We start from the raw sequence: 19694 nt of genomic DNA, 5'->3' as shown, positions 1-19694 counted from the left end.
CCTTTTCGTTTTGACATGCTTTTTCCAGCTGGATGAAAACATGTTTGTCTTCGGTATTAATTTTGCATTGTTTTCAAACCCATCTTTTACTTGCTTTTCTCATACTGCCTCAACAACTATTTCCCCTTGCATTTATGGCGCACTTGGAGGGCCACCGTGAGAAATAAGTAAAAAGCTATGCATTCACAGATGATGGTTGATATATTAGGTAAAGGTAAAGGGACCCCTGACCGTTAGGTCCAGTTGTGGTCGACTCTGGGGTTGCGGCGCTCATCTCATTTTATTGGCCAAGGGAGCCGGCGTACAGGTCATGTGACCAGCATGACTAAGCCGCTTCTGGCGAACCAGAGCAGCACACAGCTGTTTACCTTCCCGCCGGAGCGGTACCTATTTATCTACTTGCACTTTGATGTGCTTTCGAACTGCTAGGTTGGCAGGAGCAGGGACCGAGCAACAGGAGCTCACCCCACCGCGGGGATCCAAACCACTGACCTTCTGATCAGCAAGTCCTAGGCTCCGTGGTTTAACCCACAGCGCCACCCGCAGCCCTTCTGGTTGATATATTAGCCAGTTTTAATTCTGAATGGTTGGTGTTCACCACCCCGGTTCACCCCTTCACTTCCTTCCTTTAAAGTGGATCCTTGTCACTATGGGTAAAAATGAAACACCAGTTTTCGGTGACATTCCCTGACCTTAAACGTGCTGAACCTCACTAACAAGATCTTAGCATCTAAAGAGGAACTGCGAGGTACATTAGAAGGCATTCATACTACCTGGTTTCAGGTAGCTCAGGTTCTTTCTTTTGCACTTCATTTGGAGTGCGGGGGAGATGGCGTACTCTCACCTCCCTTGTTTGAACGCTTATGCAGCAGGTCAGCATATGACCTGAAGGGTGCTGCTTCTCTAATATACAGGAATCTATTAGATCGTGAAGCTGGAGTGTGTGTGTGCTAGAGGCCTTCAAATTGTACCAGAATCAGATTTAAGCCTCCCAATTGAAGATCACAGATGGGAGGGTACCTGGACCCCACTCAAAACCATCTCTGCTCACTTACAGGAGGCCTTTGATCAAGGTCATCCTCCAATGGCACTGGATGCCAGTCAGGCCGGCAAAAATTAATCCCTCCTTTATCCCTTTATGTGGGAAGGGCTGGGGAAAGCTTGGTTCGTTTATTCATGTTTGGTGGGAATGCTCTTGCCTTAAAAACGTTTGGAATAGAGCATTCTCAATTATACCCGCAATTCTCCCCCTTTCTCCAAATCCTGCCCTTAGCCCTGCTATCTTCGGACATGGACAAGCTCAACCCTGCACCCCAGCAAACTAGTAGGCTTCTTACTGACCGCATCACAATTAGCCATAGCTCAGTGATGGAAGACCGAGGCTGAAATACCCCTGAATATATGGGGAAATAATATATGGGATACAGCAATATCCAGGCATCTCACCAGGCACAAGAGGGCAATTAAAGACATAACAAATAGAGACACCTTCCAAGAAACATGGATCCCTTTCTTTAACTATGTTCATGGCCAAAATCAAAACCACCTTATACCAACCGCTCAATATTCTCAGTCGAGAGGTTACGTTAAGTAATATGTTTGAATGTTGAATGTGTAAGCGTCTGTCTAGAGACAATGGATAAACAAGCACCATTAGATGTACTGCTGGATAAGTGTTTAAAGGTTATTGTATTTGTATTTGTTTAAAAACCAATGGCTTTTTATTTTTTTAAAAATAAAGATATTAGCAATATGCAACCCTTTGCTCTGCACACTATCCATCTATCATGGCAAATGTTCTGCCAGTGAAAGTGATAAGCATGGTGTGTGTTTATACATGCACTTTATTCAGTCCTTACCTGTCAGGGAACTGACATCGGAGGGAGAGGCGAAGGGGAGGCTCCCAGATGATGCTGGCGAAGGACCCAGCAGCAGGGGGAGAAACAGCTCAGTAGAGGGGGAAGCCAATCAGCGCAACACCAGGGATAAAGGGGGGCAGACGGGGGAACTGGAGAGAGGGCTCCAGGACTCTTCACTGGACATCAGTGAGGAGAGCCCTGGTCCTCCGCTACCCACGCCTTCCCTGCGCAGAAGACTCCCGCGCAGTGAGAGGAGGAGGAGACTGGGTGTCAAACAACTTTTATGCTGGAAGAGGTTCAAGAAACGCCCACTGACGGATTCTGCCAGTGACTGAGGCAGCCACGATGAGAAGGGGCTGTGCAGTCAGAAAGGTTTAACAAGGCAAATTAACCGAGAAAGGCACCAGTTTATGCACGAGTAACTCATACCCATTACATTACCCTCAGCATGTATAAATACGCCATCAGAAATTAAAAGAGCACTGTGCCTTGGGTGACAGAAAAGTTTTGTCTCAGGTCTGAGCCTCGGGAGACTTTGGGGCTACGAGACCTGCTTCACATTTGTATAAGACGTACGAAGAGTATGTTGGCGCTGCAGAAATTAAACCCAATAAACACAAGTCCAAATCATGCTGCAAGAGCCCACAAGGCAATCTGGTCATGTGGTTCTTGGCTAGTGGGCCTTCTCCCTGCTAGATGCATAGCTGTCAACCTTCCCTTTTTTTTTGCGGGAAATTCCCTTATTCTAGCACCGTTTCCCACTGCTTCTCGCTGCTATCCTGGATTGTTAGATATCCTGTAGACTGTCCCCGGGACAGCTGAGGCTGCTGATCCCTTATTTTCAAGGCTCCCCGGGACAGGTGAGGCTGCTGATCCCTTATTTTCAAATCTGACAGCTATGGCTAGATGCTTTGCAGATGTTATGTGTAGCACATGGAGGTGAGGGTTGGATATAGAACAAGAGCACCCAGTGAGTGAGATGACAATGACCCCACTGCTTCTTTTAGGATGCCTGCCAGTCCTGTTATTGGACCACAACTCCCATCATCTTGAAAGGATCTAGGGGTCATAGTGGAACACAAGCTTAACATTGAGCCAACAGTGTGATGCAGCAGCAACAAAAAGCTAATGCTATTCTAGGCTGCACCAACAGAAGTGCAGTCTCCCATTTGTTTGCTTGCTTTTCTAGGCAGAGTGGAAGAAATTGCATTTTTCTTCCTCCTTGGAAATGCAATCAATTACGGACTCTGTGGCATTCAGACATTTCATTGATTGATTGATTGATTGAGTGGGAAATATGGTGGGATAAAAGCCCAGCTGCCACATCTCCTTTTCTGGGGAAAATCTAAAGTGATAATGATGGCTGCCGGTTTGGATGGCTTTAAAAGAGGATTAGGCAAAGTCATGGAGGAGAGCGCTGTCAGTGGCTGCTAGCCACAATGGCTGTATTCCACCTCCACTATGAGAACAGGACGGTGGTCTAGATGGGTCTTTGTCCTGATTTGGCATGACTTTTTAATGCTCTTACAATAACAGCTTAGACAGGTTGATGTATTTTGGGATTTTTCCCTTTCTGGGTGGTTGAAAGAGGCAGGAAAGGGGATATGAGGTCATCCCATGTTTTTCAAACTCCACTCAGAGATAAGAACCAGCAGAATTTCCTGGACTTGTGTTTCACCACAGCTGCCATTTGATGTGAAGATGAAATTGAGCGAGGGAGAGAGTCGAGAAGCATTTGAAACTCACATTTCCCTTGATTGGCATTATCAAACACTTACTACCAGCTTTTAAGAATATTGACTCAGCCTTTAATTGGGCTCCCGTTCCAAGATCTGAACCAAGCAATGTTGAAGCAGTGAAGAAGTACCCTTACATTACTGGCCACTTAACACATGCCTTGCTTGTGTAATCCTGGCAAAATGCTAATAATTATGATAAATGTGTGTGTGGAGGAAGAGCTTGTATATTGCAGTGATGTGTCTCAGTGAACAGAGCAGATGCCAAGGGTGGATCTAGACACAGGAAAAAACACGCTTATCAATTAGTCAGAAATTAGATGGTTACAGGGCCGTGGGTGGCGCTGTGGGTAAAACTGCATGGTCGGCGGTTCGAATCCCCGCGGCAGGGTGAGCTCCTGTCTTTTGGTTCCAGCTCCTGCCCACCTAGCAGTTCGAAAGCACCCTTAAGTGCAAGTAGATAAATAGGTACCGCTTTATAGCGGGAAGGTAAACAGCGTTTCCGTGTGCTGCGCTGGTGCCGGCTCGCCAGAGCAGCTTCGTCACGCTGGCCACATGACCTGGAAGTGTCTCCGGACAGCGCTGGCCCCCGGCCTCTTAAGTGAGATGGGCGCACAACCCTAGAGTCGGACACGACTGGCCCATACGGGCAGGGGTACCTTTACCTTTACCTAGATGGTTATAACAAAAGGAAAAAATCTCTATGGAAAACAGTGTTTTCAAATTTCCTGCTCTCTTGTGCCATCTACTGTTGCATGTTTATAGCGCATTCAGATTGCTGTTTCTTTACTAATGTAGCTGAGTTCCAATACTCCTGAATTGGAGTATTTCAATTCAATTCTTTGCAATTCAGGAGAACTTTCCTGAATTGCAAAGAAAGCTGATTCCAGACTTGAGTCTGACCCTACCTGATGTGATGTATTCGACTTGTATGTCGTTTTATACTACAGGGGGGAAGGCCTTAATGCAATTTACAATGTGTATAGTGCAGTAAAACAACTAGGGATTGCTTTCCAACATCGTAATATATTGCCAGCTAAACTTCGTGATATTACAATGTCAGAAAAGAGACGGAGAGGAAGAAGCTGCCAGTTAGGGGAAATTTAAAGAATAAACATTAATAAGAATAATAATAAACCTCATACACAAACTGTGCTTTAAAACGAACAGTAGATTGATAGATTTTTCTTCTGTTTCTGGTTCCACCAAAAGCTTTCTGACTCCATCACCAAACCTCTTCTTTCCTCCGCTCCCCGGGCCCTGCCCAGATCCATGTATTTTCGATTTCTAGAGCTGACAAGTCAACCTGGCAAAGAGCCTTGGAAAACACTGCCTGAGAAAACACGGGTGCTTCTGCTTAAACCAGAGCAGGTGGCTCAGTTGTATGCAACTAAAAACACAGCCCAGTGTCATCAGTTTATAAAGGCTGGAGAGTTTGTTTTTCTGCTAAGTAATTGTTTGCTTTATTGCTACTTACACATTCATTTTAATAGGCCATAAACCACAAACTGCAGTACCCACACTTTCTGGGCCTCTGACATGCATCAAGTTGACAACCTCTCTGGTTTAAGCATTGGCGTACAAGACAGGGCTGTAAATCCAGACTATTATTATAGCCAATCTAAGATTTATTTATAATTAATGCCGGGGACCTTCCATCGTAATGCCAATTACTGATTTTCTTTAAAGGCGACGGAGAGATGGTTTGTTTGTTTGTTTGTTTGTTTTTGCAGTGATTTCCCCAGCAGCACAAAGCCAATTCAAGTGCTGTTAAAAAACTGGAGAGAAAGAAAGAGAGGAGTTTGTTTGTTAAGGACCAATTGGCATTTGCAACAGGAGAAAAGAGGGATCTCCAGTTGCTGCCCAGTAACATTGCTAACAATATCCAATTGCTGCCCAATAATATCGCTAAGGCCAGTGTTGGTTTCTGTTTCGGGGGCGCCTGCTATCAGTAAGCTATTTCTGTGACTTAAGTTGCACACTGAATGTGTGCTAAAGCATTGCATGGACATGCTCTGTTCTGCTAGCTGGCATAAGCACGATGCTCCAAACAGCTGAAGCCTATCTCGGATGGGCAATTTCTGGATATATTTTGGGTGCTTCCAGACTGCTGCTGGAGAAGCACCCATACAAAGTGCCTTTTCCAGATCTACATCAGCATTTGAAATCTGCCAGGTGCAAAATGCAGCCGGCCACTTGTGAATAAGTGAAGATGCCCGGGAGCCAGGATGGCACCTGATGTCACCTTGGAGGTGCATGCCTGGAGATCCTTGGATCTGGACTGTGTTCACACACTAGCAACACATCCTGTAGAATTCTTACCCCGTTACATTTTATCTGCACAATCAGAATGAATTTTAGGTACAGTGGTGCCCTGCAAGACGAATGCCTCGCAAGACGGAAAATTCGCTAGACGAAAGAGTTTTCCGTTTTGGAGGTGCTTCGCAAGACGAATTTCCTATGGGCTTGTTTTGCAAGACGACAATGTCTTGCGAGTTCCTGCTGGTTTTTTCCTTTCCCCCCCTTTTTCTAAGCCGCTAAGCCTCTTATTAGCTGATCTGATCAGCAGATAAGCCACTAATAGCGCTAATCCGCTAATCCGTCAATGGGCTTGCTTCGCAAGACGGAAAAACCGCTAGACGAAGAGAATCACAGAACGGATTCTTTTCGTCTTGCGAGGCACCACTGTACCCCCAAAGTCATACTAGAAAATACGACTTTCAAGCTGCCCGGCTCAAAAATGGCAACCAGGCATTCTGATTTGGTGACTGTAACCCTGGTTTAAGGAGCCATTTGGCGCCTAGGTTATATATCTGAGTTTCTAACACTGATCACTAGCACCTGAGGCTCCTATCCTATAGTGGGGTGTGTGGAGAATTACAGTGGTACCTCGGGTTACAGACGCTTCAGGTTACAGACGCTTCAGGTTACAGACTCCGCTAACCCAGAAATAGTACCTCGGGTTAAGAACTTCACTTCAGGATGAGAACAGAAATCGTGCAGTGGCGATGCGGCGGCAGCGGGAGGCCCCATTAGCTAAAGCGGTGCTTCAGGTTAAGAACAGTTTCAGATTAAGAACAGATCTCCGGAACGAATTAAGTTCTTAACCCGAGGTACCACTGTACAAGCAAACCATTGTCTCTGTAACACGAGCCCTGTAAGACGTGGCCCTTGCTTCTACCTAGCTCATTTCCACGTGGCCTGGGAGGCGGGGCCCTGACTTACTCTGCCTACAAAAGCTGCTCCTGTGTCACTCAGCTTAGTGTGCATGCATGTGTGTGTTGGGATCTTGCTTTCAGGGAAACTTTAGAGAAAGAGGAGTTTCTGCGATGCCCCAGCTGGGAGCAAAGAGGCAAGCTTGTCCACGCGAAAGGCAGCCTACTTAGCCATTGTTTGTGAGTGTCTGAAAGCTTCACGAGTGGCTCTGTGGATTGAAAATGTGAGCATGTTTTCTGCTGCTCTTAGGCTGATTGAGATCAATAAGCCTCCAGCTCTTTCCGCTGCCTTACTGTAATGCTGCTGCTTTGATAGACTGAATTGTTTGGATCAAACGGTTGCATCTTCCTATCTGTATGTATCTCCCGCTGCTGATACCTTTGCAAGTTAGGGTGGATTTGTGTGTGTGCATGACTGGGACACATGAAGCTGTTTTCTATCTTTGGTTCATCTCACTCAGTGTTGTCTACACTGACTGGCAGAAGCTCCGCTGGGCTTCAGAAGGATGTCGGGGATTGAAACAGGGACTTTCTCTATGCAACACAGATGCTTCACCACTGAGCTTACCCTACAGCATTCCTTTCATCACAGTTAGGGATATTTTGCTTGCAATGTTTTGTCAGCTTGCAAATTCTGTATTGTGTAGTGATAGTTATAGGCATATGTTGTCATTTCCTTTGTATCTCTACGCTGATTATTTGTTTGCTGTTCTTGTGATCCCCTTTCAGCATAATTTGGAAAAGTGGCATGAAAATCGAGTTGGTGATGCTGGTGACACTGGGATGAGAAAGGCTGGTCTAACTTACAAGAACGTTGGGTTGTATTCAATGAAATCTTTCCACAAACACAATGGAACTTCCTCTTCCTCCTCCTTTCCCTGCCACCGCCTAAAAATCCTCTCCAGAGGGTCAGGGGATCCCCCAGAGTGGATTTCGCAGGGCGCAGAAGGAAGCCAAAGCTCCCTTGCACCCGGCAGAAGTCAATCTCTCTGTGTGGTAATTTAGTTGCATGCAACCCATTGTGAAGATAGCTGCGGTAATGACTCTGGAGTCTAAAAATAAGTGCAATGAAATTATATAGGTTCCCATTGACCTGTGTGCCAGAAGAGCGAAGTAATGCATACAGAACCTGATCCGAGCTGGCCCCTCTCCTATTTTGCCAACCATCTTGTTCATCGAGTGCCTGGACAATTGTCTATTCAGATCTCGCCACCGCGCTTGCTTTTTAGCAGGTCTCTCCTGCCTGCTTTCATGCCATGCCTGGCGACGGTGCCAAAGGAGACACAAGAGACTTGGCAAAAGGGCAACTCGGCAGCCTTCCCCCCGTTGCCAGACAAACATCCCACCAACTGCACATGCTGGGGATTCTGTTCCTCTGGCTGCCGAGGCTCAAAACGTAAGAGCCTTCCAGCAGTAAATAAAGGAGGGAAGAGAAGCAGCTTATGCATGGGAGACATCTGAGAATGCCATGTTAACGTCTTTGGAAGAAATTGCTGCTGCTGCTGCTGCTGCTGCTTTTTAAATCCCCCAGAGGGGTTGTGAAGGGGAATGATTTTAAGCAGGACCAAAAGGGAGGGGATCAAAAGAGCAAGTCAGATGGGATGGATGGATGGATGGATGGATGGATGGTGTGTGTGTGTTTCTCTCTGATTAGGAACTGGAGATGGAGCAGCAGGTCAGGGCCACTCAATTATTCCCTAAAGCAATTGCGCATATATATGTATACATACACACACACACACACACACAGTCGTACCTCATGTTACATTTGCTTTAGGTTGTGCGTTTTCAGGTTGCGTCCCGCGGCGACCCAGAAGTAATGGAATGGGTTACTTCCAGGTTTTGCCACTCGTGCATGTGGAGTCGCGCAAAAGGCTGTCGCACGCATGTGCAGAAGCGGCGAATCGTGACCCACGCGTGCGCAGACACGGGTTGCGCTCTGTTCAGGTTGAGAACGGGCCTCCGGAATGGATCCAATTCGCAACCAGAAGTACCACTGTATATGTATATATACACAGTATCTATATATATATGTTTGCGTTTGTATATGTATGTATGTGTGTGTGTGTGTGTGTGTAGATAGATAGATATAATCTCCAATACGGTTACTGACTGATACACAAATCTCCACTTAAGAAGGCTTCTTTAAAGAGTGATGTCTTCAGCAGATGCTGAAAATACAATGAAGATGGTGTCTATCTGATGGGGAAAGCATACATTTCCTGTAGGGGTGTTTTACTCTGAATACATGAATTTCTGTTACCTTAAACTCCAGTTCTTTGCATGTCACTGCTGTGTGAGGCAGCCAGTGTGGTGTAGTGGTTAAGAGCAGTAGACTCGTAATCTGGGGAACCGGGTTCGCTTCCCCGCTCCTCCACATATAGCTGCTGGGTGACCTTGGGCTAGTCACACTTCTTTGAAGTCTCTCAGCCCCACTCACCTCACAGAGTGTTTTTTGTGGGGGAGGAAGGGAAAGGAGAATGTTTGCCGCTTTGAGACTCCTTCGGGTAGTGATAAAGCGGGATATCAAATCCAAACTCTTCTTCTTCTTTTAATTAATGATGGCCATTATTATTATTATTATTATTATTATTATTATTATTATCATCATTATTTTATTTTATTGGTACCCCACCCATCTGACTGGGTTGCCTCAGCCACCCTGAGCAGCTCCCCCAGAAATATTAAAAACAAAATAAAACATAAACCAATAGAAAAACTTCCCTGTACATTGCTGCCTGCAGATGTCTTCTAAAAGTGTGTAGCTATTTATATACTTGACCTCTATTGTGAGGGTGTTCCACAGGGAGAGCGCCACTACCAAGAAGGCCCTCTGCCTTATTTATTTCTTTATCACAGTTGCTTTATCTTCTAAGGATCTCAAGGTAGTGTACACGGCCTCCTCCCCATGTCATCCTCACAACAGCCCTGTGAGGTTGGTTAGGCTAAGAGATGCTGACTGGCTCAAGGTCACCCAGAGAGCTCCATGGCTGAGTTGAGAGGGATTCGAACTCTGCTCTCCCTGGCCTTAGTCCAGCACTCCAAGCCATTACGCCACACTTTACGAATTCATGTCCTGCTGGACGTGATGGGCCATTAACCTCATCCATCAGGCTCACCTTATGTTCTTACAGCACTCAGTCATGTCCATTAGTTTCAGTGGGTCTACTCTAAGCAGAATTAGCTTTGGATTCAACCCATTGCCACAGGATGGGCAGCCGGAGGTGATAACCAGGTTAGACAGCATTGTCAAAAAATTAAAAACAGGGCTATTTAAACTTTTTATATGGCTTTTTATGGTACAGTTTTATATTGCAAACTGCTCTCTTTTCCCAAATGCATATCGGTATAATAGAGAACACATTGTGAGTCATGACACCAAGTGGAATGTCTGTGTTCTGCCTTGTTTAGCCTTGCTGGTTAGCCCAGTTGGTTAGAGCACGGTGCTGATAACGCCAAGCTTCACGGGTTTGATCCCCATATGGGTACAAATTCCTGCAGGTGGGACGCGGGTGGAGCTGTGGTCTAAACCACAGAGCCTAGGAATCCTGCGACAGGGTGAACTCCCATTGCTCTGCCCCAGCCCCTCCAACCTAGCAATTCGAAAGCACGCCAGTGTAAGTAGATAAATAGGTACCACTGCGGCGGGAAGATAAATGGCATTTCTGTGCGCTCTGCTTTCCGTCACGCTGTCCCATTGTGCCTGAAGTGGTTTAGTCCTGTTGGCCACATGACCCAGAAAGCTGTCTGTGGACAAATGCTGGCTCCCTTGGCCTGAAAGTGAGATGAGCACCGCAAGCCCATAGTAGCCTTTGACTGGACTTCACCTTTACCTTTTTTACCTTGCACATTCCTGCATTGTAGGGGGTTGGACTATATCAGGGGTGGCCAACTCCCAATAGACTGTGATCTACTCACAGTATAAAAAAAAACTGGCAGTGATCTACCCAAAGTTGTGGAGCTCTTTTTTAGGAAGCCAAAGCTGGGTTGTTGTTTTTTTGCTGTTTTGTAAGGAGATTACTGAAGGGCCAGAGATCAACCAGGTGTTGACATGCAGAGGGCCGGGAGGCCAGCTGGCAAGCCCCAGCTGGGCCATTCCCTTCCAGCCGTCCCACTGCAAAGACCATCAGCCTCTGCTCTGACGTAAATCAGCAACCCGGGCTTCAGAGCCAGGGCACACTATCAGCAGAGCGAACTGTGCACACAGAATAGGCGTGAGGCTTGTGGAAGCATACTACAACTACAGATTTATTAATCATAAATCAGGACAAAGAAACATGTCGCCTCTCTCGTCTTCTCAGAGAGAACGGGAAAAGCAAAAGCTATACACAACGGAAGTTCCCAGCAAACTGTGCAGGAATGTAAACAGACATGTGACACGCAACAGTTCCGCACGTCTGCTCCTTAAGGTGGAATGGAAATCTCAACACCAGGATCTACCAGGAACACCCCACGATCTACCAGTAGATCGCGATCTACCTGTTGGACATGCCTGGACTAGGTGACCCATGGGGTCCCTTCCAACTGTAGGATTCTGTCATTCTAAATGAGAGGGACAGTGTACCTTAGGATACGAGGTGATGGAGATGAGAACCAGGAGAGAGCTATTGCCTTCTGTGCCCTTCCTCTTGTGGGTCTCCTCAACGTGTTTGGTTCTGCCACTTTGTGAATCAGGATGGTGGGCTAGAGGTAAATCTTCAGTCTGCTCTGGGCCTTGTTTGGGTTGGCAGCGCTGTGCCAGCCTCCAGAGATCAGAGTGGAGGCTGTGCCTTTCCCCTCCTCTGGCTTCACGACATAGCAATTGTTACACAACTCAGCTGCACCATCTTGGCTGCAGGTGGAGGGGGGAATGTGTAGTATTAGCATCAGGTTGCATTGGCGGGCTAGCAGTTGTGACCATCAACCACTGTCAAAACCCCTGAGACAAGTCCCATCGCCTGCCAAGGTTATAAGGTAGCTGGAACTAAGCCAATTCCTTATTAAGGTGCAAGGGAAAGTCCCCAAAACCTGAGCTCTGAAATTCGAGCACCAGGACTGTGAGCAGGCCACGATTCTGTGGCAGCACAGAAAATACACGTACGAGTCTGTGTGCCAAACAGCAGTGCCAAATTCTTTTCCCGATGAAAGATGAGCCGTCTAAGTTCTGCTAAACGTGCATGCTAGGGTTTTAACTTCTTGACTTTTTTTAAAAAAATGTTTTCCTGAATCATAAATGGATGAACATTTGCTTAGAAACACTGAAAAAAAGGAACTAATTCTTCTCAGTTGTGTAAAAGGTCACCCCGAAATGAAAAGTTGCAATCACCGCATATGTGACGCTACTCTTCATGAGTATTAGCACTTTAAAAAACTTCATGGAACTTTTAAGAATTTTTATAGTGCCCGGAGCATCCTAAAGCTGTTTAGAATGTTCTAGTAGAATCCAAAAATTTGTCTATGTAGAAAGCCTTGTGGGCACGCAACTAAACTTCTTAATTTTTAATACTTCTTTCAGTGGCAATATACAATATTGCACAAGAACCTCAATTTCTTCTAAGCAATAAGAAGTGATGTACAATGTTTTGTACATTGTACAAGTATCAGAAAATTTGCAAGCTCCATTTTTCGTGTACATGCTATGCATACTACCAATGTTTTTGCCAAGGGGTACTCATAGGTACTCAGTACCGGCATCGCTTTTATGGGTTTTAAAAAAATGCATGGCACTCACTGCAACAACTTCATTGTGAGTACCAGCACCTATTTTTCTAAAAAAAAGCACTGCATATTACATAATACATTATACAGTTACATATACAAAAATAGATTTATTGATTTCGGGGTGACCTATTTTCAAGTTCATTTCTTTGTGTGTGTTTTTGGCAAAAGTTCATCTAACTAAGCTACAGGAGCATAAGGTTGTAAAAAGGGTGCACACAACCTGTGAATTTACTTTGCTTCTTCTCTCCATAGGAAATCTTATTTAGATCTCCCTTCTACAGGTGCCTTCTGAAATTTCACCAGGCCTATAGATTTCGAAGCTTATTTTCATAGTCAACAGACTAGATACTTGCTCCTGATACATGTTTTGATTTTTGCATGCAGTGCTAAATTCCCTACTTTCCACCCCTGCAGATCTACGAAGACCCCCAGTCTGCGCCCACGCCACCTCTGTTGCAGAACCGCATATTCACCGGAGAATAGAGCGAAATTGGAGAGCGGCTTTGGCAAAAACAAGGGGAAGAAGCGGTGACCTGCCGTGGCAGGAGAAAATCCATCAACAGTGCGCCCAGTGTTCGGAAAAGCAGCCAAGTGAAAGAGGCTGGCAAGGTAAATGGGACCCTTTGTGTTCTCACAATGCCGAGTTGCATGCAGGTTCAGCAAGGGAGCCTCCGTCCTGGAATCTGCCATGTGGAAAGGGAGGGAGGGGCGAAGAGCTCTTGAACGTTAAAGGAGCAGTCCTTCCCTGGGCAGAGATTGCAAAAGGCCAAAAGGAAAGTAGCAAAGAAGAAGAGTATAGCTTTAGCAAATGAACCTCTCCTAATCCTAATAAAAAGATTCCTTCCAGTAGCACCTTAAAGACCAACTAAGTTAGTTCTTGGTATGAGCTTTCGTGTGCATGCACACTTCTTCAGATACACTGAAACAGAAGTTGCCAGACCCTTCTATATAGTGAGAAGGTGGGGAGGGGTATTACTCAGAAGGGTGGTGGGAATGGGAGATTGGCAGATAGCTGAGATGAGCCTGTTGACGACTCTTAACGACTGTAATAGGTCTTACAGGAAAAGGCAAGGGGTGAGAAGGTGAGAAATGGCTTAATCACGTATAATGAGATAAGAGTCCAATGTCTATGTTCAGACCAGGTCTCTCCATGGTTTTAAGTTTGGTAATGAGTTGCAATTCAGCAGCTTCTCTTTCCAGTCTATTTCAGTCCGCCCCCTTCCTAGGACCCACGGCTTTAAAATTCGGGGCTGGAAGGGGGAACTGATTTGAGGAGGATTCACCATTCACCATTCACTCAAGTGGTGCCTGCAACAAAATGTTGCAGCATGGAGTCGTCCTCCTATTCAGGATTCTAGCTAGCCACGTTGCCCTTTCCCAGAGCCAACAATCTCATTTTTTTGTCCGCACGCAAACACAAGTCAGTATCCTGTGACCACTCCAGGCCCCCTGGAGGCCTCTGTAGGGGGAGACAGGATGGTGGACCAGCCTGCTGGCTGGGGCTGGTGGGAGCCGGAGGGCACCAGGTTGGGGAAGCCTGAGCCAGATGGGCCTTTGGGGGCTATGTCCAATGCTAGTTGCACTTAGCATTGAAAGAAGTGGCCATGATTAACTTGGGACCCATTAGTTTGAATGGGTCTACTCGTGAGTAGAACTTAGTTGGATGCAGCCTTTGGTTTGATCCAACAGGGCTCTCCTTACTTTCTTAGCTTTCCCTGTAGCCACTAGCATAGTTCCCTATCCCAAGGATCCTTATCTTAAGTCATTTTTCTTCAACGTAATACGGTGTGTCTGCTGTCAACTGGCTCCCATATAGGAAGAATTTTCTGTGGCGTCTCCCCGATTGTGGAATGCCCTCCCCAGAGAAGTTCTCCTGGCACCATCACCGCATTTCTTTAAGTGCCAGGCAAAAGCATTCCTCTTTACCCAGGCCTATGGCTATTAAATAATCTATGGCTTGTGTAAGGACTGTTAGGGTGAAGATTTTGCTGTTAGGCTGTGTGTCATTATGTTTTTCATTATGTTTTTATCATTGATGTTCTGTAATGTGTTTTTATAATGTTGTACATCACCTTGGGATCTTTTGAGAAAGGTTGGAATACAATTTTATTATTATTATTATTATTATTATTATTATTATTATTATTAATAATAATAATAATAATACACAATGAGACATATAAAATTTAGTACCCAACGAGATTTCCCTTTCTGCTGTAGACATCTCTCAGAGCAGAACCATTGAAGTTAATGGACACAGCTAACTTACGGTCGTTAATTTCGGCCAGTCTCCTCATGAGTAGGACTCAGTTGCAGGCAGCTTTTTCTCCAGTACTCCTGCAAACATTCATCAACACATTTTTTTAAATAAAAAAATCCTTGCGTGTGGCATTTCAATTAAAGTCTTTCTCTGCTAATCTGTGCCTGTATGAATACAAGGTCCTTGGAAATCTTTAACTGGGCTGGTGTGTGTGTGGCAGGGACTTTTCCTGTCAAAACAGAGATGGCACACTTTACCTTCACGCTTTGAAAGAAAACAAAAATTGGCATCTCTCACAGCAGGCAAAAGGACCCATTTTTTATATATTCCTTTTATTTTAATGTCCACACATTTTCCCTTCCCTGAGATCCCTCACCAACAACAAAGTTATCGCCATCTACCTAATTCAGCATTAACATTTTTAATATGCTTTGGGATTCGCAGCCAGGAAGCCACACTGGGGGTTTTGTGATGTGCAAATCCCCTTTGAATGTGACTCTCAAATGTATTTCCCCATTTCCGATAATGCCATGCCTACTGCTTCTCTAATGTATGCTAATCTGGTTTCTTTAGAATACCTCCCACGTGGTGAGCAAAAATCGTAGTAGCAGAGGGATCGGCGAGTGGTGGCCTTAGGGAAATAATCTTCCCACCCACCCAATACAATCTTTGCAGAATTAAATCTTGAGAGAGCCCCTCCTTCCTATGGTATCCCAAATACACACACCAAATATGTGTGCATACCAAAATGTTATTTATATATATATATATATTGATTCAATTATGTGTGCAGTGCAGAAATGGGACAGAGGGTCTTTTGTTCTCCCTCATTCAAAATGCTGAAATTTGGGGCCATTCAAATATCATGTTTCCGTGCGCTGCTCTGGTTCTCCAGAAGTGGCTTAGTCATGCTGGCAACATTACCCGGAAGCTGTCTGCAGACAGACGGGGGTTCCCTTGGCCTATAGAGCGAGATGAGTGCCACAACCCCAGAGTCGTCGCGACTGGACCTAATGTTCAGGGGTAAAAGTAAAGGGACCCCTGACCATTAGGTCCAGTCGTGGCCGACTCTGGGGTTGTGGCGCTCATCTCGCTCTATAGGCCGAGGGAGCCAGCGTACAGCTTCCAAGTCATGTGGCCAGCATGACTAAGCCACTTCTGGCGAACCAGAGCAGCGCACGGAAACACCGTTTACCTTCCCGCCGGAGTGGTACCTATTTATCTACTTGCACTTTGACATGCTTTCAAACTGCAAGGTTGGCAAGAGCAGGGATCGAGCAACGGGAGCTCACCCCATCGCTGGGATTCAAACCACCAACCTTCTGATTGGCAAGTCCTAGACTCTGTGGTTTAGACCACAGTGCCACCCACGTCTCTAACGGTTGGGGTACTTTTTCCTAAATATCATTGATAGGCTGTCGATCCAGAACAGGACATCATAATATGTGGTGGGAATAATTTAGGGTTGGTGTGGAGAACCTGTGACGCTTTGGGAGTTGGCAAATGACAACTCGCACCACCATCTGGCCAACCAATGTAGGCATAGTTGAGCTAGATCATGGGTAGGCAAACTAAGGTCCGTGGGCCGGATCCGGCCCAATCACCTTCTAAATCCAGCCCGCGGATGGTCCGGGAATCAGTGTGTTTTGACATGAGTAGAATCTGTGCTTTTATTTAAAATGCATCCCTGAGTTATTTGTGGGGCATCGGATTTCCTTCATTCCCCCCCCCCCAAAAAAATATAGTCCGGCACCCCACAAGGTCTGTGGGATAATGGACCGCCCCCCTGCTGAAAAAGTTTGCTGACCCCTGAGCTAGATTGACCCAATAAGTGTGATTCAGTATATGGCAGCTTGCTATGTTCCTGTTTTCCGGGGTATTTTGTTTATTGCTTCCCCGCCCCCTCCTAAGGATTAGGTTGTAACTCTTGTCCCACTTTAGCAGCATAATATTTCGGTTTCCAAGTAGCGAGCTGTTGGAGAGCTTTTCAGTGGAACTTTAGAGCACAAGAGGGCAAGGAAAGGGTTAGAGAACCCAATAAATACGAGGAGAGATCAGATAAGAGTCTCTTGTAACAAAAGGGGAGATGGAGAGGAGTAAAACAAGCTCGCTGGAAGCTTAGATAAGCACTTTCTGTCTCTGATGCTCTGCTTACATAACATCCAGCGCTTCCTTGCATCTTTGGCCTCTGCTGCACTCAGTTATCTGTCCCGTAACTGATGGGCAACTTGAGTTTGGAAGTTAATAACAAGCTCACTTGGAAGTAGCATGTGTGTCCCTAGATTTGGCCTGCAGAGGTACGGCTCGGGGGATTAAGTACAGCATATCTGGAAAGGGCAGGTTGGAGATGTGGGTTCGGATTGTGACATCTTCTGCACTTTGGTGGTACGTGGGACTGTTTACGAAGAAGGATAGGTGGAAGTGCCTGGTTCTCATGCACAACTTTCCGAGGTCAGTCCCCAGCATCTCCATTTAAAACTGTATTTTTTATTATTATTAAAAGCAATTTTATCGAAGGTTTTTAACATATTAAGTCCTAAAATCCAAACACGTTTATAAAAAGCAATATATCATGAAAGAATAATAATAATAAAGGAAAAGAAAATATAAAATAGAATACAGTGATATCTCGGGTTACAGACGCTTCAGGTTACAGATGCTTCAGGTTACAGACTCTGCTAACCCAGAAATAGTACCTCTGGTTAAGAACTTTGCTTCAGGATGAGAACAGAAATTGCGCAGAAGCAGTGGGAGGCCCCATTAGCTAAAGTGGTGTCTCAGGTTTAGAACAGTTTCAGGTTAAGAACGGACCTCCGGAACGAATTAAGTACTTAACCCGAGGTACCACTGAACTGCAAAACACAATTATATATATAAAAAGAAAAAGTATAGATAAGAAATAACTAAAAGAAAAAGAAACCCTTTATCTCATTTACATCATATACAGTGATACCTTGGTTCTCAAACTTAATCCTTTCCGGAAGTCCGCTCCAAAACCAAAGCATTCCAAAACAAAGGCGCACTTTCCCATAGAAAGTAATGCAAAATGGATTAATCCATTCCAGACTTTTAAAAACAACCCCTAAAACAGCAAATTAACATGATTTTTACTGTCTTACGAGACCATTCATCTATGAAATGAAAGCAATTAACAATGTACTGCAGTCACACAGTCAATCAATCAGTAGCTGAACTGGGTTCTACACAGTCACACAAAAAAGAGTCACAAAAACGCAAAATAAATAGGAAAAAGAGACAGACCTCAGCGTAGCACTCAAAACGGAAGCATAACACTCAAAACGGAGCACGTTCGGCTTCTGAAAAAAGTTCGCAAACCAGAACACTTCCGGATTTGCAGTGTTGGGGTTCCAAGTTGTTTGAGTACCAAGGCGTTTGAGAACCAAGGTACCACTGTAATATAAAAGAATAGAAAAATAGCTAAACATTCTCTGTAATAGCAATTATTCAAGATGTTTAACACACTCCAGAGTAGTTTCTACCCCTCTGCAGGATGTAACTTTCCCCAAATTTCCCTCCAAACCCAACCTTTAATTTTTTGTCAGTCGGAAAGCTGAGTTTTCAAGTAGCAAGGAAATGTCTCTGCCCGGACCTTTGGGAAGGACGGTAGCTCAGTGGTCGAGCATCTCTTGCCTTGAAAGCAGAAGCTCCTGAGTTCAGTCCTCAGCATCTCCCTGCAAGAAATCCTGGAGAGCTTCTGCCGGTCAGTGTAGGCAGCACTAAGCTCAATAAGCAAGTGGTCTGATTATATATAAGGCAGTTTCCTGTGATCCTACGTTTGACCTCCAACAGCCATTCCTGCTGCTAGGCCTAAGCAGACCAGCTTAGTAAGGTGTACATGGCACACAATGAAGCAGATTAGTCTCTTTCCCCCCTGCTGTTCCGAATGTGAGAGCATCCAAAGTCCTTTTGCTGCCAAGGCGCCGTGCCCGCCGAATGGGTGTACGCAGCAGGCTGCAAATTTGAGATGCTTCTCCCAGGGGCTTGTGCTAATGCGTTGGCTTTGTCCTTTTATCTCATGGGTGCAAGGGAGACGGAGGAACAGATGACACGCAGCATTAGGGCTGGCTTAGTAGATATCGGCAGCCTGGCGTGCAGATGGCCTTCCGTCAAAGTTGGGCCAACACGCCCTGCAGGAAAGTGGTGTTTAAAAAAACAACATTAATGCCCCAAATCGGAGCAAAGACTCAGCTGGCGAGGTGTTAGTGGGTTTTCTCTCGTGCCAACCCAGGCTGGCACTGCATGAAAATGGAAGTGAAGAGCTGGAAAGGATAAAGGAGTCAAGGTGGGTGACGCCCTGTTCATGAATCAAACAGATGCCAAAGTCACTTCTGCATGGCTTCTTCGCCCTCTCAGCATAATTGGCTGGTTTCCCGAGGGCTGCTTACGACGAGATTTCCCCCATTGTGTGTTAGGAAGGAGACGTGTTATTGTGAAAAATACTTGAAGCTGGTGAAAAGAGGCATCATTTAGATATATGAACCAGGATCAGGCCAAAGGCCCATCTGGTCTTGGAGCCTGGTCTCACACTGGCCAGCCGGAAGCCTTTGGGAACCCCATAGGCAAAACCCAGAGTACAACAACTGTCTCTCCACTTGCGATTCCCAGCACAATACGAGGGCACAATTCCTCCAACACTGAGGCCAAACATAGCCACTGGCATGGAGCCATTTCCCCTGTGTTTATGTCTCTTGGAAGCCTTAACCTCCAGCCATCGCCATCAAGTGACTGTAGCAGTGTTCGAAATTAGCCAGGCGCCAGGCACATTTTACACCTGGCTGTTGGCTACTCACGGCCAAATGAAGATGCCTGGGTGCCAGGATGGTGCCTGACATCACCACCATCTGGATGTGCGTGCCTGGGGATCGTTGGATCTTGACTATTTTCACACACTGATACCATATCC

At 45.7% G+C, this 19694-nt stretch overlaps 1 protein-coding gene across 3 annotated transcripts in view; it reads left to right on the top strand.

Annotated features, from left to right (window-relative positions):
- Nucleotides 1–19694, top strand: part of ST3GAL1 (ST3 beta-galactoside alpha-2,3-sialyltransferase 1) — a 118969-nt gene that overhangs the window by 58405 nt on the left and 40870 nt on the right. For all 3 annotated transcript variants that reach the window (XM_082235845.1, XM_082235846.1, XM_082235847.1), the window contains one exon: nucleotides 12925–13119. The gene's annotated coding sequence lies outside the window, so the exon portion shown is untranslated. The remainder of the gene's footprint in view (nucleotides 1–12924; nucleotides 13120–19694) is intronic.

This window comes from Podarcis vaucheri, assembly GCF_965113315.1.
Source record: "Podarcis vaucheri genome assembly, chromosome: 8".
Classification (NCBI taxonomy): Eukaryota; Metazoa; Chordata; class Lepidosauria; order Squamata; family Lacertidae; genus Podarcis; species Podarcis vaucheri.
This window is presented reverse-complemented; position numbering and strand designations above follow the sequence as displayed.